At 40.6% G+C, this 26,035-nt stretch overlaps 1 protein-coding gene across 6 annotated transcripts in view; it reads right to left on the bottom strand.

Annotated features, from left to right (window-relative positions):
- Window positions 1-26,035, bottom strand: part of MID2 (midline 2) — an 82,360-nt gene that overhangs the window by 29,479 nt on the left and 26,846 nt on the right. The window lies entirely within an intron of this gene.

Genomic DNA, 26,035 nt, shown 5'->3' with positions numbered 1-26,035 from the left:
TTCTCTGGATTTGGGGGAAGCGTGGTTACTTGAAGGACTAGGGGATATGTAAAACTATTAATAGGATTTTTAGTCCCCTGTACTGGAGTAACTGCAGGTTAGGGGGCAAAAAATGTTACTGAGGCGTAGTTATGTAACCTACTGCCTCAGCGCCTAGGTTTATTCTTTTGGCAGAGGAGAGAGAGAGGAGTTAGTGGGGTAGAGGTAGATGCGGGATGGGGGTGTTAAAGTTGGAAAAGCAGTGTGGATGGAGAGGCAGCAGCCAGGCCATCTCTAGAAGTGTACGAATCCTCCTAGTATATTGGGCTCAGGGATCCATGCTGTGGAGGCCTCTTGACAGACACAGACATTGGCTGACAGACACATATCCTATCAGGTTGGGGGTTCTTATGATGCACTAGGCATTGTTCTAATTGCTTCGTATATTTTAACTCTTTTACTTCTCCTATTAACCCTATGCAGTTGGCACTATTATCATCACTGCCATTTTACATAAGAAACTGAGAAACACAGAGGTTATGTAACTCGCCCAAGGTCATATAACTAGTAAACGGCAGAGCCAGGATTTACACCCAGGCAGTCTGGCTCTTGTCCATGATTTTAACCACTGTATGAGTGTGTGTGTGTGTGTGTGTGTGTGTGTGTGTGTGTGTGAGAGAGAGAGACAGCGACAGCGACAGAGACACTGTGCTCACATACTTCTTTTCCTCTGAAGATAATCACACTCCTTAGAGTTAACTATTGCAAATATTTTCTGTAATTGCTTTCTAAATTTTGACAAAAAATATATCGTATAAAAATGCACATAATGTAACATTTAGAAAACATATAATGCACATACATGTATGTGGAGACACACACATATTCTATGCTTATTTACCCCTTAGTCTAACTAATAAAAATATTGTCTGCAGAGGGAGAGGACAATTGCTCCATATACATGCTTTAGGAAGGCCCATTGCCATGTGGCAATTCTGTGTTGGTTTTAGAGTCCTTTCTCCTCCGGGATTAGACTTCCAAGCCTTTATAGCCTTATAGTTTGTTACCTTCTCCCCCCTATTCTCTTTCCACATAAGGTAACTTTAGAACATGCAAGAAAAAAGTGGGAGAAGTATAATCTAGTTTTGTACCTGGTATTCTACATATATAGCTATAAATCCTACATGAAAAGAGGCAGAAACCTCCTTTGTATCTCTTCAGAACCACAGAATTGTTAGATCTTGAAAAGACCGAAGAAATCATCCATTCCTAGCCCCTAACTTTACAGATAGAAATATGAGGCCTAGAGAGGAGAAGGGCTTACCCAACATCATATTACAGATCAATGATAGAGCAAGGCTGGACCCAAATCTTTTGACTCCCCATCCAGTGCTCTTTCCACTCTACTGCTTGTTTTGTAAAGCACAGCACTTGGTTATAAACCCCTCTGAAGATATAAAACTCTCTAGATCTCACCCCTGTATATTTACCCTAGAAATATAAACATCTATGTCTACACAAAAAAAACTTACATGAATGTTCATAACAGTTTTATTTCTATTAGCCAAAAACTAGAACTGACCAAAATGCTCTTCAGTGGTCGCATGGATAAACAAACTGTGGAACATCAGCAATAAACAATTAAAACACTATTGACACACATGACAACTTGACTGGATCTCAGGGGCATTATGATAAGTGACATAAGCAAATCACAGTATGTTACATACTGTATGATTCCATTTACATAATATTCCAGAAATTACAAAATTATAGTGATGAACAGATCAGTGGTTGCCGGGGGGCAGATGTGACTATAAATAGGTACCCAAATGAGTTTTTTGGGGGTGATGAAACTGTACTGTTCTAATTACGGTGGTGAATACACGAATCTATACATGAGATAAAATTCATGCAACTACACACCCTTCCCTGCCCCCTAAAAGGTTGAGTGCATCTAAAAATTGGTGAAATTCAAATGAGGACTGTAGTTTGCTCAGTAAAATATTGTACCCCTGGCAGTTTCCTGGTTGTGGTAGTTACATGGTTCTGTAAGATGTTAACATTGGGGAAGAGCAGGTGAATAGTATGTGGGAATTCTCTGCATTATTTTAGCAACTTCTATGTGAGATTGAACTTATTTCAAAATTTACAAAAAAAAAAAAAAGAAAGAAAACTCTAGAAGTCCCATAATGTTTTAGGCAGCCTGGTGAATGAACATTTATGTCGTTTCTGAAGTTAAAATTAAGGTCTTCAGGCCTTTGCTCAAATGGCATCTCATCTTACACCCCATTCTGTACCCTAGTTTACTTTTATCCATAGAACTCATAACCCCTAATAAAAATATATTTGTTTAGGGGCTGGCCCCGTGGCATAGCGGTTAAGTGTGCACGCTCTGCTGCTGGCGGCCCAGGTTCGGATCCCGGGCGCGCACCGACGCATCGCTTGTCAGGCCATGCTGTGGCGGCGTCCCATATAAAGTGGAGGAAGATGGGCAAGGATGTTAGCCCAGGGCCAGTCTTCCTCAGCAAAAAGAGGATTGGCACGGATGTTAGCCCAGGGCTGATCTTCCTCACACACACAAAAATATATATATATTTTTTTTTGTTTGTTTGTTTATTGTGTGTATCCCCCAACTAGAATGTAAGCCTTTTAATGTTAGTGACTTTGTTTTGTTCACTACTGTATCCCCAACACCTAAAATAGTGCCTGGCACACTGTATGTACTCCACAAATAGTTGTTGAATGAATGAATGATGTGAGTGTGTTGGTCCTGAAATGAAGGTATGGTGAAAAACTGTATACTAGGTTACATTCGTTCATTACATGAGATAAATTTTCCTTACATTTTCTTTTAACACAATTACTCAAAATAGTAATTTTGTTCTGTCATTTACATATGGTATGAAAGACTTGAAAAGATGTTGGAATAACAACCTAGGTCCTAGGAGATCACATATTCTGAAATGGTTCCTTACCCAACGTTAAAAGAAAATTTAACCTCTCCTGGGTAATTGGCTGTGCTTTCCTCACCCTTATGATGCACAAAAGATTGTACTTACAACAGCTAACCACCAGAGGGTACTGTTTACTCAATTATCCTTTCTTAATACCTATTGTGTACCAAGCCATGTGCTGGGTATAAAAAAGTAGATAGGACACGGTGCCCACTCTCAGAGTTTACAGTCCAGTGGGGAGACAAATCAGTACATAGAAGTGCTATGGTGGAAGTATGCATAGGGTGCTCCGGGTACTCAGGGGAGGAACACCTGAACCAAATTAAGGAGACGGGGAGAGAGGTATAGAGCATGGGTGATGGCTTCCTGGAGAAGGTGATGCCTGAGCTGAGTCTTAAGGGACAAGCAGTGGTGAGCCAGCAGAAAATGGAAGGAGTGTCAGTTCTGTGTGGGTAGGTGCCACATTCACACCGTGTTCCCAATGCCTGGCCCCAGGCAGAAATATGCTTAAATATTTGTGAAATGAATGAACAAAGTATAAAGTGCAGGTGGTAAAAAGGCATGCTAGAGAGGTAGGCAGGGTCCAGATTACAATGGGTCTTATAAACCCTTATCTTAATGGTGATGGGGAACAACGGAAGGGTTTGTGGTAGGGGATTTATGTGTGGGCTTTTCATTTTAGAAAAGCTCATTCTCACAGCAATGTGGAAAATGGATTAGAGAGAGACAGCATGAGTCAGAGAGACCACTTAGGAACCATGGTTTCTGAATTGAATGTGGCATGGTCATGGCCACTGCCTTCAAGAAGCTCATAGTCCAACAAAGGAGACAAAATGTAATCAGGTAATTCCAATACAGCAGAGTAGGCAGTGTAATAGATGTAGGTGGCAGACAGTACTAGAATCCAGGTTTCCTGATTCCTAGTCCAGGGCTTTTCCCCAAGCCCTCCTTTTCATTGCCTTTCACAGCCACACAATTATGTAAGGGAAGGAGAGCAGGGCGAGCCCACTGAAAGATTTTGCCTACTTCAGCCTCAGACTGAACTGTGGGGAGCATTTAGCCCCACTTCGTACTCAATCTGACATAAGCCTTCCTCCCCAATACCTTTGTTTCCAGGAGATGGCTTCAGCATCTGGATACTCCCTGTACACATATGAAGCAAGGAATCTCTACTTGAAGGGCCAGGGAGATTCACAATCTGACAGCTAAGGTCAGGGAGGGCATTATTCTGAGTAAGACTTTTTTTTCTGAGACAGGAGACTTCAGATGACAAAAGGAAAAAAAAAAAACCTGGTTCCACATTCAGAAAAGGCAGATGGTCACTAGAAGAGGCAAGGGCCCAAGTGGGAGAGTGAAAACAGCTAAAGAAGAGCCTATATTGCTTCTAAGCTGAGGGGGTGGAGTGGGGTGGAAGAGTGGCAGGTAGGGAAAGAAGATGGAGAAGCACAAGGAAAGAGCATCAGTGGGAAGGGAGGCCTCACAACAATATCCAACTCTGTGACTCGCTACCAAGACGTCTTGAGAACATATTTCCAGGGGTCCCAACTACCTCATGAGTCAGGACAGAGACTAAAACTAAGGCGTTTCTATAAGGCAAAGCCCAAGTGGGTAAGCGGGTCCTGAAGAGAGCCCTTGGTCAGGTTATCTTGGTGGGGATGGAGTTGGGGATGGTGGGAGAGAGAGTGAGTGAACAAGCGAGTAGGAGCTCTCTCTGAAGGGTCCCTGGGAGTCCTGGGGTGGGGGGGTATTTTTACTAAACCCAAAACCAAAATTAAAACTGGAAATAGTTAAAAGAATGAGCTTTGAAGTCAGACAGCCCAAGGTTAGCCTCCTGGTTCTGCTGTCTTGTCTTGGGCAAGTGGCCCAAGTTTCCTCTTCTGTAAATGAGGATAACACACTAGTATCTGGCCTCAGAGAGTTTTGTACATGTTTATTAAACAGAAATAAAGCACCTAATACATTTTCTGATATGTGATAGGCAGGCAAACAATTGTTTTTTGTTTTGTTTTGTTTTTACTACTACAACGATGATGACAACGACTGTGACTACTATTGCCATAACCACTATATCTTCTGTGGTTTTCTGCAGAACAAATAAGCAAGCACTGTGTTGTATCATTTGATTTATTTTTATTCAGTTTCTGCATCTGCTTTGCTTTCTGGAACATACTGGGTCACGATTTGCTTTTCTTTGAGGTTGCCATGTCCCTTTTCTCATTCTTCTTCCCACACGCAAGCACCTAGACCTCATTCCGGAATGCAGTTACCTCCCCACTGCTGGACAGAGTTCGCCCTGCCTCTGAAGGCAAGATGGCCTCCCTACCAGGAGCCAGACCGTCACCTACTCCCTCCATTCAGAGCAGAAGGCTGATGCCAGGAGGGGTCAACTGCTGATTTCTGACAAAACACCGATTACATTTCACATCCTTGGCTGAGAAGGAATTTGGCTGGCCCGAGCTTGTTATTCTCTATTTTTCTGCTCTGGGCTCCCCCATAATTAACACAATCCCCCAGGCTCAGGGCCCAAAAGATATTAGGTTGAGTCTAGAAGAAATAGGTGTGTAAGCAAGAAAGCTATCTAACACATTCCGTCACTTATAAAAATATAATACCGTAATTGCATTCTGTTTAGTCTCTGTGGCGCTCCCTGAGGGAGAGGACCCCATCTGTACTCTGACCTCCAAGCATAGTAGAGCTCTATACCTTGGAGGCTCATTAAAATACTTGGTAATGCATTGATGAATATGCATCTTCCCACATCCAATTCCTGCTCTACAGAGCAGGGAATCCACCAGTTAGCCTGCCTCTGGTACTAATGAGGAAGAATGAGACGCAGTCGACAAAAATATGAACCAAGAGTGTGGTATTATGAAAGTATTACTGGAGTCAGAGATGGCCCAAGATTACACCGGCTCATCCAGTGATCCTATCCTGATGGGTGCTGCCTTATAGTGAAAAGCCCTGAGGCTCACATTTGTAGAAGTGTGTGTTTGTGTGTATATAATGCCTGTAATTCGTAATCTCTCACCACCATCACTGGGACAAAGCAGGTAGGTCTGTGTCCCCCACCTCTACACTTGCTCAGACAAAAGGCTACCTTTTTGGAGCTTCTTTTCCGTTATAGCTCTGCCCTTAATGTTTCTCTTAACCTGATGTACCTATATATAAACGGTGAGGGTATGAGGGGGCCCAAGTGTGATTTACTTTGGGTGTTTACTTTCTGCCTATGGCTCAGGGCTCAGTGCCTCATTTTGGGAAGTCCAGTAGCTTCTAAAGAAAATATAAAGCAAAGAAGAAGGAATCTCAACTTGCTGGGAAATTCCAAAGAACTGATCATCTTAATGCATTGTTACTGTTAATCAAAGAAATGATTAATTACAGTTGTGTAGTTATTATAGCTGTAGAGTTGTGACGGTTTTGACTAGAAAGTGCTTTCAGATATATCTGATTTCTATATTTGATCTTCGCAACAACCCTATGAGTTACATAGGGCAGGCATTACTGTCTGCATTTTATGGATGAGGAAACCGAGATCCACAGAGGAAAAGTGAATTGTCAAAGTCATGTAAGCTAGCAAGTGATGGAGTTACAACCCAAACTAGGCTTTCTAATTCCAAGGCCAGGGCTACTTCAGGGTCCTTCTGTTTCATTCTAACCACCAAAGGAACCTTGCCCTTTGACCACTCTCTTTGTAACTATAACTTTTTTTTTTTTGAGGAAAAAATACCCTCCCTTTTTTTTTTCTTTTTGAGGATTTTTGTGTGCTAAGTTTCCATTTCCTCTCAGCACTTTTTTCTCCCAGGACACATCAAAGTAGAGTAGGAAGAGCTCTTGATTTGAAGTCAAGCAGGCCTGAGTCTGACTTTCAGCTTTGACACTTACAAGCTAAGTGACCTCAGACAAGTTACTTAACATCTCTGAGCCCATCTTTCTGACAGGTAAAACAGAAACAATATTACCTATCTCACAGGTTATTGTGAGACTCAAATGAGAAAAATGAGATAAAGGTCTTAGCACAGGGCCGGCCCCGTGGCTTAGCGGTTAAGTGCGCGAGCTCCCCTGCTGGCGGCCTGGGTTCGGATCCCGGGTGCACACCAACACACCGCTCCTCCGGCCATGCTGAGGCCGCGTCCCACATACAGCAACTAGAAGGATGTGCAGCTATGACATACAACTATCTACTGGGGCTTTGGGGGGAAAATTAAAAAATATAATCTTTAAGCAAAAAAAAAGGTCTTAGCACAGAACCTGGAATATAGCAGGAGTTAAATAAATATCGATGGTCTTCCCCACTCCTCCCCCACTCCAACTTGCTACTCCAGTCTGGAAACATGCAGTACTTCTTTCGCAGAAAGCTGAAATGCAGGCTGTGATTTATATCTGTACTTACCTGTCTTACTGTAAAATAGGATGGCTGGCATTTCAACTCTTGATGGTTCATTTCCATAATCTTCTCTTGGTTAATTGAAATAGTTCTCGAACTTATAACTCGTAAGTATGTATGTGTGCACCCACAAATGTGTTTCTAAATCATTTAAAGGCTTAAGTTATTACTCAGAAATTACTTCCATTCCCTAATCTGGATAAATCATTCTTTTGAATCTCATCTAGAACCTAAAGGGCTGGGTTGGCCTTATTTGGATAGTGAGCTAACTTATTCAGTGACTCTGTTCTGAATATACTGTAGGAATTCAGGTCTATGATCTCTGAGAGTTCAGAGCGCACATCTCCAGCTTCAGATTCCAAACACATTTTCTAAGGAAGGATACATCTACCAGCAGCCAATTTCCCGTGTGCTGTCTTTAGACAGTAATGTGGTTTAGTTCTTGCACCTCGATCTTTCCCGGTTGTCACATTCTCCTCACTGAGGAGCTTCAAACAATGTGACAAAAAAGGGAGATAAATTGGGCATAGGAGAAAACCGGGCTAGTCCTGAGAGTGGATATTTAGGACTTTGATAAAAATGGATTTGGTAGATAAAAAATAAGCTAGGCCGTAGAAGATTTTGACTGGAAAGAGGGTAGGTAACTCTTTAAAATGTTTTCTTTATACATTTTAGCATTATTTTACTGGTTGCAGGGAACATATGTCACTACTATCATTTTAAACATTTTATTATGAAATTTCCTAAGCATATTAAAACTAGAGAATATGATGAAACCTCATGTACTCACCCCCAACTTCAATAGCCATCAACATTTTGCTATACTTGTCTGATCTATTTCTCCCATTTTTGTTGGAGTATTTTAAAGCAAATCCAAGACATTATATTATTTCACCCCTAAATACTCCAGTTTGCATTTCAAAAATAAAAGGATATTTTATTGTATAATTACAATGATTAAAATAATTCCTTGGGCCAGCGCCATGGCTTAGCGGTTAAGTGCGCGCGCTCCGCTACTGGCGGCCTGGGTTCGGATCCCGGGCACGCACCTACGCACCACTTCTCCGGCCATGCTGAGGCCGCGTCCCACATACAGCAACGAGAAGGATGTGCAGCTATGACATACAACTATCTACTGGGGCTTTGGGGGGAAAAAATAAATAAATAAATAAAATCTTTAAAAAAAAATAATTCCTTAATATCATTCATCAAACGCTTGTTCCATATTTAAATTTTCCCAATTATATAAAAAAATACACTTTTACAGTTGATTTGTTTGAACCAGATACTTTATGAAAAGGACTTTAATACTGATTTTTCAAAGGCCATGTATATTTCTAATGAATAATTAAGTACTGCTGTTTCATAGTGAAAAAAATAGAAGACTCCATCAGTAGTACCATGCACCCCTTCCACTCTAATTATTGACCCTTAAAATTCTACCTTCAGAAATGTATGTTCTTTACGAAAATGTACAGTAGTTTCCATTTATTTGTGAGGCATTGTAAATTTCAGCAACCCAAGCCCCAAAGACTGAACGGTCTTATTTGCAACAGGAGTACTAGGCCTACTGGATGACATCATCCATCAGTTTTGTTGACCCTAACCCTAATCCAATGGGAGCTCCTGCTCTCAACTACTGCCTGGCATCCAAGAATTTTTCTCTTAGAGAGAAGACCAAAAAGGCTAGGCAAAGGTAACTGAATTCAGTAGTAGTCTGTAACAGAATGGTAGAGGATAACATATGAAAGCCCCATCTGCTCCCTTGTATAATTCTGTAAATTGCGTTGGTGAACAGAGGTTGTTGACAACATGTATTATTAACTTTAAAAATGCACCTTTGATGGGCCGGCCTGGTGGCGCAGCAGTTAAGTGCGAAAGGTCCGCTGCAGTGGCCCGGGGTTCGCAGGTTCGGATCCCTTATTAAGCCATGCTGTGGTGGCGTCCCATGTAAAGTAGAGGAGGATGGGCATGGAAGTTAGCCCAGGGCCAATCTTCCTCAAGAAAAAAGGGAAGGATTGGCATCGGACCTTAGCTCAAGGCTAGTCCTCCTCACAAAAAAAAAAAAATGCACCTTTGCTTTAAACTGTGAGTCGCACTTCTAGGAAACAAATATTCGTAAAAATAGAAGGAGAGATGATTTAAAAAACCCGATATAGTTATAATGTGAAACCGACAGATGAAGTAAGTAGATTTCACACTAAAATAAGCAAGAATACATAGAGGATTTGAAGAAAAAACTATCAATAAAACAATGCAATAGTTACATATAGAACTTTGTATGTACCCCACAGAAAATATACATTCTTCTCTTCTATTCATGGAAGATTGATAATTGATCATGTACTCAGCCTTAAAGAAACACATAATACAGACACATTAAAAAAAGTAGAGATTTTATAGTCTACCTTCTCTGATCATAACCCTGTAAAATAAGAAGAAAATAAAAATATGAACCCCTAAATCCTTTTTTTTTTTGTGAGGAAGATCAGCCCTGAGCTAACATCCATGCTCATCCTCCTCTTTTTGCTGAGGAAGACCGGCTCTGAGCTAACATCTATTGCCAATCCTCCTCCTTTTTTTTCCCCAAAGCCCCAGTAGATAGTTGTATGTCATAGCTGCACATCCTTCTAGTTGCTGTATGTGGGACATGGCCTCAGCATGGCCGGAGAAGCTGCGCGTTGGTGCGCGCCCGGGATCTGAACCCTGGGCCACCAATAGTGGAGCGCACGCACCCAACCGCTAAGCCACGGGGCCGGCCCTGAACCCCTAAATCCTTAACCACTTGGAAATTAGGAAACATACTCCTAAACAATTTTGGGATCAAAGAAGAAATCAAAACTGAAATTCTTAATTTTGTAGAAAATAACGAAAATGCCACACTTAATAACAAAATCTATAGGATATACTTAAAGCTCTACTCAAGAAAATGTATAAGATTGAAAATAAATGAATTAATTTTTCAACTTAAGAAATTGGAAAAGGACAATAAAATAAAAGGAATTACAAGGAAAGTTTTCATTTTTAAAAAGCTGAAATTAATGAAATCAAAATGAAACTATCATACAAAGGATAATTAAAATCAAAAGTGGTTCTTTGAAAATCCTGATTAAGGAAAAAGAGAAAGCAAAACAAAATAAAAAACACAATACAAACAACGGAAAAGGAGATACACTCATAGATACAAACAATAGTGTGCTGGTAAACATTTAACAATTGGCTCTCAGAAAAAGCCACTATTTGTAATGCTTGCAGATTTCCCTGGTATAAAAACTCCCACCATGGTGGATTTTAAGCTACCCATGTGCAGTCACTAAACCCAAAGATGGGAAGAAATACACACAATTGGCAAGCCAACTCCAGCACACCACTGGATAGATATAAAAGTAATTATAAGAGAATATTATGTGCAACCTGTGGCACACAGTTGATAAATCTATTAAATGCTACCTAATTTTACCCAAGAAGTCACAAAACTTCAAGAAACTGATAACTTTAGGCCAGACTGGAAAGGTGATTGAAGATGTATAATTTTTCTGAAGACTCCAGGTTCAGATGGTTTTAGAGCTGAGTTCTATAAATTCTTCCGAGAACAGATCATTCCCATGCTGTTTAAACTATTGAAGACCACAGAGAAAGATATAAAGATCCCAAATGCATTTTGTGAATCTAGTATAACCACAATACCAGAAACCTAAAAAAGATATCAGAAACAATAACACTATAGATTGATTTCACTTCTGAATATATGTTGAAAAATTTTAAATAAAATAGAAAACAAAATCCAAAAGGGCAACAAAAGAATAAAATACTGTAACCAAACGGAATTTATTCCAGAAATAAAAGAATGATTTGACATTAGAAAATACGTCAGGGCCCAGCCCCGTGGCTTAACGGTTAAGTGCGCATGCTCCGCTACTGGCAGCCCGGGTTCGGATCCCGGGTGCGCACTGACGCACCACTTCTCTGGCCATGCTGAGGCCATGTTCCACATACAGCAACTAGAAGGATGTGCAACTATGACATACAACTATCTAGTGGGGCTTCAGGGGAAAAAAAAGGAGGAGGATTGGCAATAGATGTTAGCTCAGAGCCGGTCTTCCTCAGCAAAAAGAGGAGGATGAGCATGGATGTTAGCTCAGGGCTGATCTTCCTCATGGAGGGAGGGAGGGAGGGAGGAAGGAAGGAAGGAAGGAAGGAGGGAAGGAAGGAAGGAGGGAGGGAAGGAAGGAGGGAAGGAAGGAAGGAAATACGTCAAAATATAGGGTTATATTAATACATTCCCAAAGGTTTTAAACAAAATTCAGCAGCCAATCCAAATAAAAACTCTAAATAAAAGACAACTTTTAAATGTGATTAAAAAAAATAGCAAACATTATATTTTTGTGAAATGTGAAGGTCCTTCCCAGATCATGACCAAGGCAAGGATATCTGATATCATCACTATTATCCAACAATGTTTTTAATGTTTTAGCTGAGGCAAAAGAAACTGAGAAAATTAAATAATTTGTATAAACATTGGTAAAGAAGAGATATAAGTACTTCAGATAAATCTAAGAGACTCTAGCTTTGTAAAAAATCTAAAATTATTAATTTGGTAAGATTATTATACACAAGAAAATACACAAAATCAAGAGCTTTTCTCCATATGCTGTTTTAAATGGAAATAGGAAAACAACCCATTCACAACCAGGACAAGACCATAAAATACCTAAGGATCAATTTAACAAGAAAGCTACTGTAGCTATTTGAAGAAAACAATAAAATATTAAAGAGAAGGTCTTAAAAATAAAACCTGAAAAAATGAGGAGATATATCATGATTCTGTTTGGGAAGATTTAACATCATTTCTTCCCAAAATTAATATATAACTGTAATACAATGATAATCACAATTCAAGTTGAGTATATTTTGTAACTGGATAAAATTATTTTAAAGTTTATATTGAGAACAAAACATCCAAGAATAGCAAGGAAATTACGACAAAGAAATACCAGATATTACCAAATATTAAAAGTTACCATAAAGCCACTCTAATCAAAATAGTAAGGTATTGGCATAACAATATAAAATTAAATCAGTGGAACAGAGTAGAGTCTAGAATAGGTCCAACCAAGTATACATGGACACCCAACATATGGCAAAGGTGGCATATCCATTCAGTGGGAAAAGGACTGCTGTGTGAATAAATGGTCTTGGCATAATAGCTACTTATCTAGAAGGAAACAAAACTGTGTAACCTAAACTAAATTCCAAAACCTCATGTCCTAAAATAAATTCGAAGTATATTAAAGACTTAAAATACAAAAAAAGAAAATCACTGAAAACATGAAAAGAAAGTTTAAGGAGGAGAGACCTTCCTCTACAAGCCAGAAGAACCAAAAGCAATACAGGAAAAGAAATATAAATGACAAATTGGGAAAAAATCGCCACACATGTGACAGATAAAGGTTAATACCACTAATAATATAATATTGGAGACAATATAGACATGATAGATATATAGATATAGATATAGATATAGATATAGATATAGATATAGATATAGATATAGATATAGATATAGATCCATCCCTCTTTTCTCCTAACCAACATCCTCTCCCTGGGCATTTTCATTCTCGTGGTTTTAAGTGTGACCTACATGCTGGTCACACAAACACAGATTGATTCCTCTTTGAATTTGTGGTGTCCAGCTTCAGGAAGGCTCTCAATATTTCCTACAAATCCTATATTTCTCTTAACGGCTCCCTCCACATCTCCACAGTAGCTAATTCAAATCTCTGCAGTAGTCAAAGCTCCAACTCCACTACCTCTCATCTCACTCATAGTAAATTCACAGCAAATGATTTTACTTCCTTCTTCACAAAATAGAACTCTGACCAGAGAATTCCCTCAAATTTCCACAACAAACCAATAAAGGAACATACCTGTATCCTCAACCATCCTTCCCTCTTTCTCTTGTATTACAAAGAAGTGGTATCTCTCTTCCTCTAGAAAGTTCATCCCTTTACCTGTGCTCTGCATCCCATCCTCTCCTGCCCTCTTAGGGTCCTAACTTGATCAATCTTTCCTTCTCTCTCCTTCAACTTCTCCCTGTCAACTGGCTCTCCCTGTCATCGGCATTTAAAGATATTTAAGTCTCTCCTATCATTAAAAAAAAAAAAAGATCATCCATTTACTTCTTCTGGAAATACTCTCTTCCCTTGCCTTCCTCAACACTAATTCTCCTAGTTTTCCTTTTCTGTTACTCCAACTCCTTTCCCTGTACCTTAAATGCCAGTATTCCAAGAGTTCTACCACGTGAACACAGTCTTAGGTGATCTCATCCATTTCTAAGGCCTCAATACCACCTATATACCAGTGCCTTGCTTACCTTTAAAAATAAAATTAAGAGCTTCATTGAGATATAATTTACATACTATAAAATTCACCTGTTTTAAGTGAAGAATTCAATGATTTTTTGTAAATTTACAGAACTGAGCAACTATTAACCACAATCCAATTTTAGAATAATCCCATCACCCCAAAAAGATACCTATTTGCCTCACTTATCTTTATCTCCATCCTAAATCCCTTTCCTAAAATTTAGACCCATATATCTAACTGCTTCCTGGACATTTTTGTTTGCATAACCACAGGCACCACAAACTCAGTATATCCAAAAGTGAACTCATCTCCTTCCCACGCCCTTTTCCATTAAATCTGATTCTTCTCTAATGCTTCCTAAATGAATGAATGGCACCACCAGCCCCTCAGAAATCCTGGGCGTTGTTATTAACTTTTCTTTCTCATCCTCCATCTCCAATTAATCATCAAATCCCATATATTTTACCTCCTAAAGGTAATTCAAATCTATCCCTTTCTATCTTTTATTACTACTTCACTAGTTCTGTCCACCGGAATCTTTTCCCTAAATTAATCCATCTATCCATTCATCTATCCATCCACCCAACAAATAGGCATTGAGTGCCTACTATGTGCCAGGCACTGGGCTACAACAGTCACCTCACTGGTCTCTCTGTCTCCAGTCTTATATCTTCCCAATGTATCTTTAATCCAGCAACCAGGAAGTTTAATCCTTTTAAAAACATACTACTTCCATGCTTAATACAGCTTCATATTAACTTTCAATTGGCTTCTCTCTGACCTTGGGATGAATTCCAAACTTCTTAACATGAATCTTAAGGTCCTTTGTGATCAGGTCCCTCCTTGCCTCTCTAAGTCTCATGTCTCATCACTCCCCTTGCATAAGTCACTTAGTTATCTGAGTTTCCTCATCTGAAAAAACGAAGATAATAATAGTGCCTATCTGAGAAGTAGCTGACAGGATTAAATGCAATAATACACATAAAGCACTTAACACAATACCTGGCACGTATTAAGTGTCAATAAATGTTAGCTATTGATGATAATGTTAGCCTTCTTTGATCTCCCTCTCTTCTGAACTCCTACAGCGCACCTACCACATAGCTGGTATCACACAATTTAGCACTCAATTATTTTATTTTGTATTGCTTACTATGACTTCGTACTGTTCCTTCTGCTTCCCCAACTACACTATAATATACTTGAAGACAAGGATAGTGATTTACATACCTGCTCTAGTCCCCTGTAGCACTTAGCACAATGCTAAGCACACAGTGGAGTTTAATAAATACCTTTTGATAAAGGTTCACAAAGGAAAAAAGGGAGAGAGGTTTTATTGACTCTCTATAAGAGTAGTTATTTTTTAAAATACCATAAACAATAAACACCAAAACCTTGGGAACACCATTAGCTTTCACCTCCTGGGCTAATGATGTGTCACTGGGTTAGCAGCTGTACAGCGGGGTTAGCATTAAGCACGGGGTTCGGCAGTACTCACTGCAGGTCAGTGGTTGTTTTCAGATGGTTTGCTGCCAATATCCTGTTTTTGACAGAAATGGAGTGTGAAAGCATGAAGATGTTTAATTCCACTCCCTGGCATGCAGACAATATGCAATTTGCCTACTCATCTGTGAGATCATATTTTTTACTTCTAAAATATAAATGTTCTCCCTGTGCTACCGATATAATATAAATTCCATTTCATTTCAAAGTCAATGGAATCCTCCTGAAATGGTTTGGATTTCTTGGCTGATGACTAGGTGGCAATCAGAATCCCAGAATAGCCCCAGAAGGCTAGAAGATTCAGAGCCCTTCAGATGCTAGAATACCCCACCAATTTGGCAAGAATTTCATTATATGTGCACTATACAGTAAACTGGCATCTTGCGATTGTTTTCCCCTTCCTTTTCACATACTTTCTTGCCATCTACCATCGTGATCCTTTCCTGCCTGGTCCTCTCACCCTCCTCCCTAATCCTCTTCATGTCCTGTCCTTGCCCCTCCACCTGAGGTGTTTCTCAGAAAACACCTTTGTGCACTCGTGGGCCTGCTGTTGTGTGCCAGTGCACGATTACCTGTATATTGATTGGGGTGGCAGAGCTAAAGATGGAACTGTGTGCTTCTATGCGACATGGACTCCCAGTGGTACACTACAATCTTATAGCTAAAGTTTTACTGGTTTAGAAATTATTCCAAAGCCAATGATTTTCTTGTGCCTTTGATGTTACCAAGGAGAAGCTGAAACAGGCCTGGGATATGGAGGAGAAGAGGGGGAACAAACACTCTGGACACAAGAGACTACGTTTCCAATCAGAGGAAACAAAAGGCAACCCCCTCCAGTTGTTTCCCAGTTTCTCCCCCTATATGGGGAAAATACCATGGGTTTGAAAAGAACCCTTTGAGGGGGAAAAAAAAAAAAAGGTCAAAGCAGTCCTCATGACTCAGTTTAAACACTAATTAATTCTCTCACTGGACAAATTCTTCTTTCCACATACATCCTCTTTACAATACAACCCCCCACACACACACACGAAATGAACACTCAGGCAGCCATCTACGAAATAGACAGACAAATGCATAGCATAAGCAAGGGCATTAAGATGCATGTTCTATAGAAAGCGTATCACCACAAAGAAAGGCATACTGCTCTAGATACACACCAAGCTGTTCCCACATGAACATACACTCACATAACACGTCTTTACCCAGACCACAGGCACAATAATCAGCAACTTGCAAAGCACTGCACATAGAGTCACTGATTGATGAATCTGGCTAGCTTTGTCCTTCACTTTTAATACAGCAGAGTAGTTAAAAGCATGGACTCTAGAGTCTAACTGAATGCAAACCTTCACTCTGCCACTTATAAGCTGTGTGACTTTGTACAAATTAGTTACGTTCTCTGTGCCTCAGTTTCCCCGTCTGTAAAATGAGAATAGTAGTAGTAGTAACCTCATAAGGTTGTTGTGAGGATTAAATGAGCACATAAATGCACTCCTAATTACTCTTAGGAGTAATGAGAGTTCTTAGATGGGGTAAATGTGGATTCAAGATTTGATTTAGGTGAGAGGAGAGGTAGTGGGAATGGGCTGAGGTGTGGAATTCTCTTTCCATCCTGAGGTAGTAAATAGCTGAATCCCTGGGCATACAAGCACTTCTCCATAATCACTCCATCGAAGGACATGGGTCCACCATTAATAGTAACAATGCATCCACTCTTTTTCTGAGGAAATCTATATATTTGCTGTCATTGTCCTATTATATTTATTAGTTATAGTCTGTTTAAATGTGATAACATTAAGTACACTTTTGAGAGTAAATATTTACTGCAAACCCTTTCATAACCATTAGGAAAACCTTATGCTGCATTGAGACTACTTTTACCTTGCAACACAGTAATGCCCAGCCCTAGAAGGAAGGCCCAGCAAGGCAGTCTCAGGAAGGAAGTGCAGGTCCCACAGTAAACTGACTGCGTGACCGGGGTCAGTATTGATATCTGGAGCTGCCCACTCTATCTTCACCCCTCGCTTGGGTCTCGTGGCACAAAAATAATCTGAGCAAGTAAGTGACTTAATAGCAGCTAGCATTACTGATTCCTTCTGCCAACTCGAGCAGCAGTCCTCCTTCTGCTCCCTACCCCATGAAAGGCTGTTAGGACAGAGCACTGCTCTGGGCAACCACAGACAGGCAAACGGCAGGGATACATAAGAGGTTTACCATGGAGGCAGGAATGCCAAGCCCCCAAACAGACCATCTATTCTTCCAGAGCTGTTTAAAGAAGGGAGAAAAACAGTGGGCATCCTAAGCTGTCTCCTTTCTGTCTGAACACAAATGAACTAGTGGCAAATAAACAAACAGTGTCTCTCACCCTCAGGTTCCTCATTTGTAAAATGGGAATATCACCAACAGTATCACAGGATTGTCATAAACACAAAGTGATAGAAACAAAAATGCCTCGAGCCCAGTGCCCAGCACATATGATTCAAATATGAGTCTCTCCCACTGCCAATCCCCGCTTACCATAGCACACAGTTGGACTCCCCCAGACAGGCAGAGACAGAAAGGGCATTTCAATGGCTGTGTGCATGTCCATTATCATGGCGGTGGTGGTTTCAGTTTTAGTTTTTTTGTATTTGTCTGTTTGTTTTTGGGTTGGGAGGTGGCAAGAGAGATTGGAGGTGAGGTGGAACTGGAAACATTTAAAGGTACAGAGTAGGCTTGCTAGAGCTTTAGCTTGAATTATTAGAATTCCACCAACCTTCCAAGACTGCATTGGAAATGGGGAACTTGGGCAGACTGTGCAGAGTGGAGCGAGCAGGAGGGTCCAAAATTAGGCAAGCGTTCTGGTCATTCAGTGAGTAACCTGGAATTCGAACACTGAGAAACAGGAACTGGAGGAGGAAGGCAGCAGATGGGAAATGGGGCTATAAAATGAACTTCATTGCACCAAAGGAAAGTTCAAAAACAGAACAAGAGTGCATGCCTATATAAACTGTTTTGACTTTGAAAATATGACCACACCAGAAAGCTTATATGTCCTATAGATGTGCGGGAGGAGCGGAAGGAAAACAATATTAATCTTAACTCATTTAATCTTTACAATCCTGTCACGTGTCAAATGCAACATTTAATGTCCTCAAAAATTTTAATTCCCTGGAATATATCAAGAATTGTCACAAAGTATTTTTGAAAAAGAAGTGAACACATTAGGTGTCTGAAAAACTATAAAGCATTTTCTTTTCTCATATAAAAATAGCCTATGCCCACACTTTGGATTGCACAGTTGATTTAGGTTTTTCATCTATATTAAATGTCAATTGCCATATACTTAACAGGATTGAATGTAGTTAGTCATTTCAGTAGTATAAATGAATAGACTGACTAGGTCACTATGCACTTATTTTCTATTGTTCATGAAAACCAATTTTTCCACATGTAATTCCACACTGCTTTTAAAATAGCTATTTCATTCTCACGAGGCACTGGCAGCCAAAATCCTCCTCAGGACTTATTAAATCTGCCCTCTTGCTCTTGCATCTCTCACAAAAATACTCACAGAACATTTTGGCTAATAAACATTTAAAAATCCCAAAGAACTCTCTCTTTTGAAAACCACTAGGGATGAAAACATGTATCCCTCTCTCAAACTTTTCTTTGCCTTTGCTTAGAAGCAGTAATCAAAAAGAATTGAGGCAGGATAATAGGCAAGTTTACTAAGTATCAACTTAAAGAATGCCTGAGATATTCTTGCAGAAGGGCAGTGAACTTTCCCCTACTAAATACAGTTTGTTTAAATTAGTAACTGAAAACTAGCAGCTTGGGCCGGCCCCATGGCTTAGTGGTTAAGTGCACACGCTCCGCTGCTGGCAGCCCGGGTTCAGATCCCGGGCGCACACTGCTTCTCCGGCCATGCTGGGGCCGCGTCCCACATACAGCAACTGGAAGGATGTGCAGCTATGACATACAACTATCTACTGGGGCTTTGAGGGGAAAAAATAAATAAATAAAATCTTTAAAAAAAAAAAACTAGCAGCTTATTGAACATAATAACCCTTTTTAGTGTACCACCTTTGCAGAGTTATTGGTGGGGGGTTATTAAATAGGGTCATACGATTGAGATTCCCAACATTTTTAGTGCTGCAATTTCATTACCACTCCCCCTTCCCAAGGAAAGTTCTACTTCATGTATGTTAAATTGGAAATTGATTGGGAGCATTTGGGAATGACTGTCCTCCCCACCCTCAGAAATAATGATAAATAGCTCTAGAAATCTTGAGGTCAGGGCTAGGAATCTCTGGCAAAGGTGTGGTGCCCAGAAATACTACTAGTACTACTACTAGTAATAACTGCTCCTACTATTATGCCTACTCCTATCACTACTACTACTACTACTACCACCACCACCACCATTTATTGAGCCTCAACTATCAGCCAGGCACAGTGGCAGCTGCCTTAACATGTACTACCTTTTCCTTCAAGGTATGACTAGCCCAAGTTTTACAGATGATGAAACTGAGGCTCAGAGAATTTATGTGTTCAAGGTTAGCCAGCTGGCAGGAAGCCTGTCTGCCCAACTCTAAAGCTACCACAGCACTCTGCATCCCAGAACCTACTTACCATTTCTAGAAGGAGCGAGTTGTAGAAACTGAGGCTTTGGAGCTGGGCAAGAAGGTTGCTGGAAGCCAAGTCAAGAAGAGAAATAAAGCATGTGTGGTCAGAGTCAGTGGATCGAGTGATTCCTATTGTGAGCCACCCAGTAACAGAAGAAACAACTCGAGTATTGTGTGTGTGTTTGTGAGTCTGATTGTTCGGCACTTCAAAAAGAAAACTACCACTCTATTTTTCTCTTCACCTTCATGATCAAATTTCTCATAGCCTGCATTTTCTTACAACTTACCTCCTCCTTAACCTCTCTGAATCTATCTTCCATCCTCACCTTTCCACTGAACCCTCTCTCAAAAGTCACAATAATATTTTCACGTATGATGTCACTGCTCCAATGGACTCTCAAACTTTCCACATCTTGAAGGCCTTTCTTCCTTTGCTATTTTGATCCCCTGTTTTGTTGGTTTTCCTCCTCCCTTCTGCTCTTTCTTTTTCTTTTTTTTTTCTTTTTTTTGGTGAGGAAGACTGCCCTGAGCTAACATCCCATTGTCAATCTCCCTCTATTTTGTATGTCAGATGCCGCCACACCATGGCTTGATGTGCGGTGTGTAGGTCCACGCCCAGGATCCGAACTCATGAACCCCAGGCCGCCAAAGCAGAGCATGCAAACTTAACAACCACACCACCGGGCCAGCCCCCCTTCCACTCTTTCTGTTTCTCTTTTGCTCTCCTCCAGAATTCACATCCCTATCTCACATCCCTTACTCACTACAAGTCATCCTCATGATGGGTCAGGAACCACTGGTGATGAACAAGGGACATCTAAGTGGTGTGTAGCCTGGCCTTGCAAAAGGAAGTGTAATGGGGTGGATAGGGGCAAAGGCACCGGAGCTAAAGTGCCTGGATTCAAATCCCCACTCTGTTACCTACTAGCAGCATGACCTTAGCAAATCACTTCAATCTCTCTCTCAGTGTCTTTATCTGTAAAGCAGGAATGACAACAGTGTCTACCTCACACAGTTGTTGTGAGGATTAAATGAGTTAACACATATAAAGTGCTTACCTGGAACACAGGAAATCTTCATTAAGTGTTACTTTTTTTTTTTTTTTTTGGTGAGGAAGATCAGCCCTGAGCTAACATCCGACAGCAATCCTCTTTTTTTCTGAGGAAGACTGGCCCTGGGCTAACATCTGCCAATCCTCCTCTTTTTGCTGAGGAAGACTGGCCCTGGGCTAACATCCGTGCCCATCTTCCTCCACTTTATATGGGACGCTGCCACAGCATGGCTTGCCAAGCGGTGCGTCAGTGTGCGCCCGGGATCCGAAACTGCAAACCCTGGGCGGCTGAAGCAAAACGCTGGCACTTAACTACTGTGCCACTGGGCCGGCCCAAGTATTACTTATTTTTATAGTCGTTAGAAAAGTAATATTTAAAACGTTGTTCTTTCCACAAGTGAATAATTTACTTCTAATATTTAATTGTTGAAATGCACACCATCCCTCAGTAATCTCATAAAAAGCTCCACAGTCTTTCCATTTATTTTTGGAAGGTCGGTTTGTTGTTGCATTTCGAGTGACAAACAATTGGATTGCTCTGCCCTGGGCCGCCTTCTCATTCTACACATTCTCCATGGTTGTAAGTGCCTCTTAGATGCTGATGACTCCCAAGTCTTGATCCATTTCCCAGACTTCTCTCCTCACCTCCAGATCCAGCCAGCCAGCTGCCTACAAGGCATGTCCTACCTGACTCGGACGCACAGCACAACAAACCTCACACGTCTAAAAAGAAATCTGTCTGTATTTCCTAGCCTATTAAAGGCGACATATTCATTCAGTCACCCAAGCCAGAAACCTGTGGATCATCCTACTACTCTCTCACCCCAATTAATACTGATTCTACCTCCTAGAAGTGTTTTGAATTTATCCCCTCCTCCCTAACCCTACTGCCACCGCCTTAGGTTGGGCCTTCCGTCTCTCCCCGGATCAGTAAAAGCCAGCTAACTGGTCTCTTTGCCTTCGCTTTTGACCCTTGACCCTTGCTCCATCCTGCATACTACAGGAAGAGCAATCCTAAAATGCAGATCTGATCCAGTTATTCACCTGCATTAAATCCTTCCAAGGCTCCCCAGAGTCTTCAGGATAAAGTCCAAACCCCTAGGCACGGCATACAAGGCCCTTCCTTATCTAGGCCCTAGCTACTTCTCCACAATCACCTCTCACAGTGATTCTCGCATCTCATATTCTGGCTGAACCACACTTCTGGTGGTTTCCTGAACACCTCCATGCTGTTTACCCTTCTGTGTTCTTGCATGTGAGCGCCTTCACTCCCTTATCTCATTTTTGCTGGCAAAATTCTACTCTTATTTCAAGATAACTTGACTTTTACTTCCATTCTGCAGTTTTTCCTAAGTCCCTCAGGCAGACTTAGGTGTTTCTTTCTCTATGCTAGCTTGTCATCTTGCACTTACCTTCATTACAATAATTATCATTTCACATTATATTTGACATTTTACCTGTCAGGTAAGTTCCTTGAGGCCAGGCACCACTTCCTATTTATCCCTATACACCCAGTGTGTACCCAGTGCGCAGCATACCATTTTGCCCAAACAATTTGCTCATTTCCACCTCCACTAATATCTCTGCTCTCTGTCTCAGCAGGGAGTAACTTAGTTTTCCTCCTTGAACATTTGGCTAAAATGCATTTTCTCCATTAAATTTTCCCTGATCACACTTACTTCCCTCTAATCACTCCTTCATTTTATCATGCCCTCAGAGCTTATAGACGACCCCTCCAACAAACATATTTGTGCCTTACTGATTTAGATGCTTTCTTCTAGCTCAACCACTCTAAAACATTTAAGGATCATCTGCTGAAATCATCCACAGCAGTGTTTTTTTTTAATTTATTTCTGCTAAAACACCTATTTTTATGCTTGGAGAGGCAGTCAGACATCAATTCTTGCCCTTTCCAAACCAAATACCCTTTCAGTGAGCAATAGGAGCAGAAAGGGGAGAACACCAAGCCACCTACAGTTTCAACTCTAGGAGAAAGACTTTTGAAAACTATTGAAGTTATGACTTGATGGCAAGACAGAAAGCTGAAATCCCCCAAACTAAGGGAAGCCTCTCCCTCTCTTCCAACACATCTCTTTTCTTTCTTCTCTCTCCTAATGCTAAAGAGCAAAGCCACTCAGCTCCTTAAAAGGCTTGATAAGAGCCAGAAAGGAATCAATCTGCCCATGAAGCTTCTGGGATGGACTAGCCCATTGCACTGCAACAGTTCTGGAAGAGAGGAAAACAGGGGAAATCCAGGCAAGTGCTTTAATATTCTCAGTGCCCTAAAAATTAACAAGACTAAATAAGTAATAATGGAAGGGCTATACTACATTCATTTGTACTCCCTGGACTGCATGCTGCTTTATAAATACTCCTCCTCCTCACTAGACACTGTGCTTCCCCAAGCTGGACTAAAAGTTCCTGGAGGCCATCAACAAGGTATGTTTCTTTTGTAGCCTGCAAATTGCCCACCACACTGAGTACATAGTGTTTGTTCAAAAAATGTTGTTGACTGATTACTAAGTATTTAACAATTTTTCTTCCCCTTAATATTTTCAGGAATGCTTATTACTCACAAACCCACACAGTCTTGGAATCCAAGAGGAAATATTCATCTGTTGGTATATTTTCCCTTGGCTGTGCATTAAACAGAGATTTCCTTTGGAAATGTAAACAAAGGATGCCCGATGAGACAGGACAAAGAACTATATATAGAGATCAAGTGGCCAGAGCAGCAAGGTCAAAGCATGCCCTTCCTTAACCAGATTAAGAGTCTTGAGTCTGCCTCTACCTCCTTCCCATGCTCTCCAGCCCCAACAGATAATATTTTCCAACTGCCTATCCACTGAACTCTGAAAGCTGGGCAGCAACTACAACAGGCTGCATTACCAAAGAACTCAGCTAACAAATCTGCAGTGATCCTAATCTTTGTTTCTGTAATAATAGGAAGACTGCAGCTTTGTTTACTTTCTGAGGAGAATAGAGAACAGGCAGAAAGAACCAGGAGAAGGAGGCAGTATTTATGGCCCCTTTATGAAAAGTCAATCTGTGACAAAAACATTTGCAGACAATAAGGAAGGGGAACAGGTTTGGCAGGAAAATAGTCTATTCCAGTTTTCTCAGAAGTGCCTTAGCTGGTATCCTCCACCCCCGCCCGATGTGAAATGCCTGGTTTACACTATGAATATAGTCATTCTCTATAGACAAATCTGGATTAGATAAAATGGAAAAAATTCAAATTACCCTTCAGTGTCTGGCTTTCATGACAAACAGTATCCTACTATTTATTTCACTTTATAAAGTATTTATAAGCATTTATGAAGTCTCAAGTCCCTTCTTTAACTGCATGTCTAATCCCAGGGCTTGTCCTGAAGCCTTATGGACACACAGGCTCTGTGCTGAATGAGTATAATAAGTACCCTGGATTCACCCTATTATTATGGGGAAGTTTAGGGCACATCCCTAACCTTTCACAAGGGATGATGTCATAGAGCACAGACATGGTCTTCCATAAACCACTCTGTAGGGCTCCTGTCAAAGACAGAATTCTAAACTGAATAGACTATGGAGTTAACTCCCAAAATACACTCTCACCTTTGACATGTGATGCAGTATCTCCCGATTCTTTCCCAATTCTCAGTTAACATTTTTATTCCATTGCCTGTATTTCCTACACATTTGTATCCACATCAGGGTGGATTTGTGTAGCGTATAAGCCCTCCGAGGGTAGATACTGTGTCTATGCCATTTTCTTTGTACCTGGTACAATGCCATGCATAAATGTTAGTAACAGGTGACCTTTTGTGTGCCAGAGTGGACAGTGGCCTACGCAATGGATTTAACAAGCATCCCTAAGGGAGCCTCTTAAACACCTCCTTTGCTGGTGCATCATGAGGCTCCTCTTCCCTTCTATTTTGCTTACAATTGGCAGCACTAGCGTCATCTCCTGAAGGCTCCAGCAGGAGTACTAACTTCAGAAAGGCACTTAAAACATCACACAATGATGCATTGTTTTATGAGACTAGCTCCTTGCCACTTGAAAAGAGTAGGGCCCTGACTATAAAGGTTTGATTGGTGCAATGGGCTGGGAAAGGTCGGAAGAGGGCTATGTTTGGGCGAGGCTGGTCAGAGTGATAAGCTTCCCAGGGGTGGGATGAGAAGATGTTAGAGAGGTCCTAAAGTGAATAAGCAATGAAAATAAATTGCTTACTTTGCTAATTTGACTACAACTTGTTCTATACATAATAGTCTTTTTGATGAGCATGAGGAAGGTGATGATTATAATTTCTAAACTCATTTTATTCACTATTAGCTGTTACCCCACCCTCAATCATGCAAATTCTAAGCCGAGGGATTCCTTATCTTGTCTCCTGCTTACAATACTTCCTTGTCTTTTCACTAGTGTGGGTTTCTTATACTGTAATCTAACAGCATAATCAGAAGCTTTGATGGAGTGGAACACAGAGGGATTCTGATTAGCTGAAAATCACTGTAAAATGCCTTCTGTTTTGTTTCTCCCCTCTTGGAAAGGATGAGACCAAAGAGAAAAAGAAGAAAATAAAGAAAGTAACATTCACAGAATCATGACCTGTGAAATCTGGAAGAGACATCAAAGGTCACGTAGTCAGTTCAACCCCTTATTTTAAAAGGTAAGGACACTGAAGCTGAGAGGCTAAATGACTTACTCAAGTTCATACTACCAGTTAATGGCAGAGCCAAGTCTAGAACCCAATTTTCCAATTTATATTCCAGTATTCTTTCTTTCCGTTCCTTATGCTTCTACCTAAATTCCCCACCCCATTCCACAATCTCGCACCTGAGTTTAACTGGGATTCTATGTACCCTACATACAGTACCACTCTCTTCCATAAATGGAGTGCCCAGCAGGGATTAAATTGCTATGGTATGCTCATCATACAAGTACAACCTACTTTAAGAAATCCAAACAATCAGGAACGGTTATTTATATAAGAAGATTCTTTGCCTTACAAGATTCTCCAAACTCTCTTAAATAGGAAACCCCAGGTGGGATTAAAAGATGAGAGCTTAATAAAATTATTTTATTGCTTAAAATAAAATAAACTTGATCCATTACACTTATCTGTCATACAAGTAAGATTAGAACTAGACTATTAGTTGTAAATAGAATTAGAAACTCACTGCCCATGAGGAGTCCTATAATATTTTA

The sequence above is a fragment of the Diceros bicornis genome, chromosome X, assembly GCF_020826845.1.
Source record: "Diceros bicornis minor isolate mBicDic1 chromosome X, mDicBic1.mat.cur, whole genome shotgun sequence".
NCBI lineage: Eukaryota > Metazoa > Chordata > Mammalia > Perissodactyla > Rhinocerotidae > Diceros > Diceros bicornis.
The sequence above is the reverse complement of the archived record's forward strand: the minus strand, read 5'-3'. Positions and strand labels throughout refer to the sequence as shown.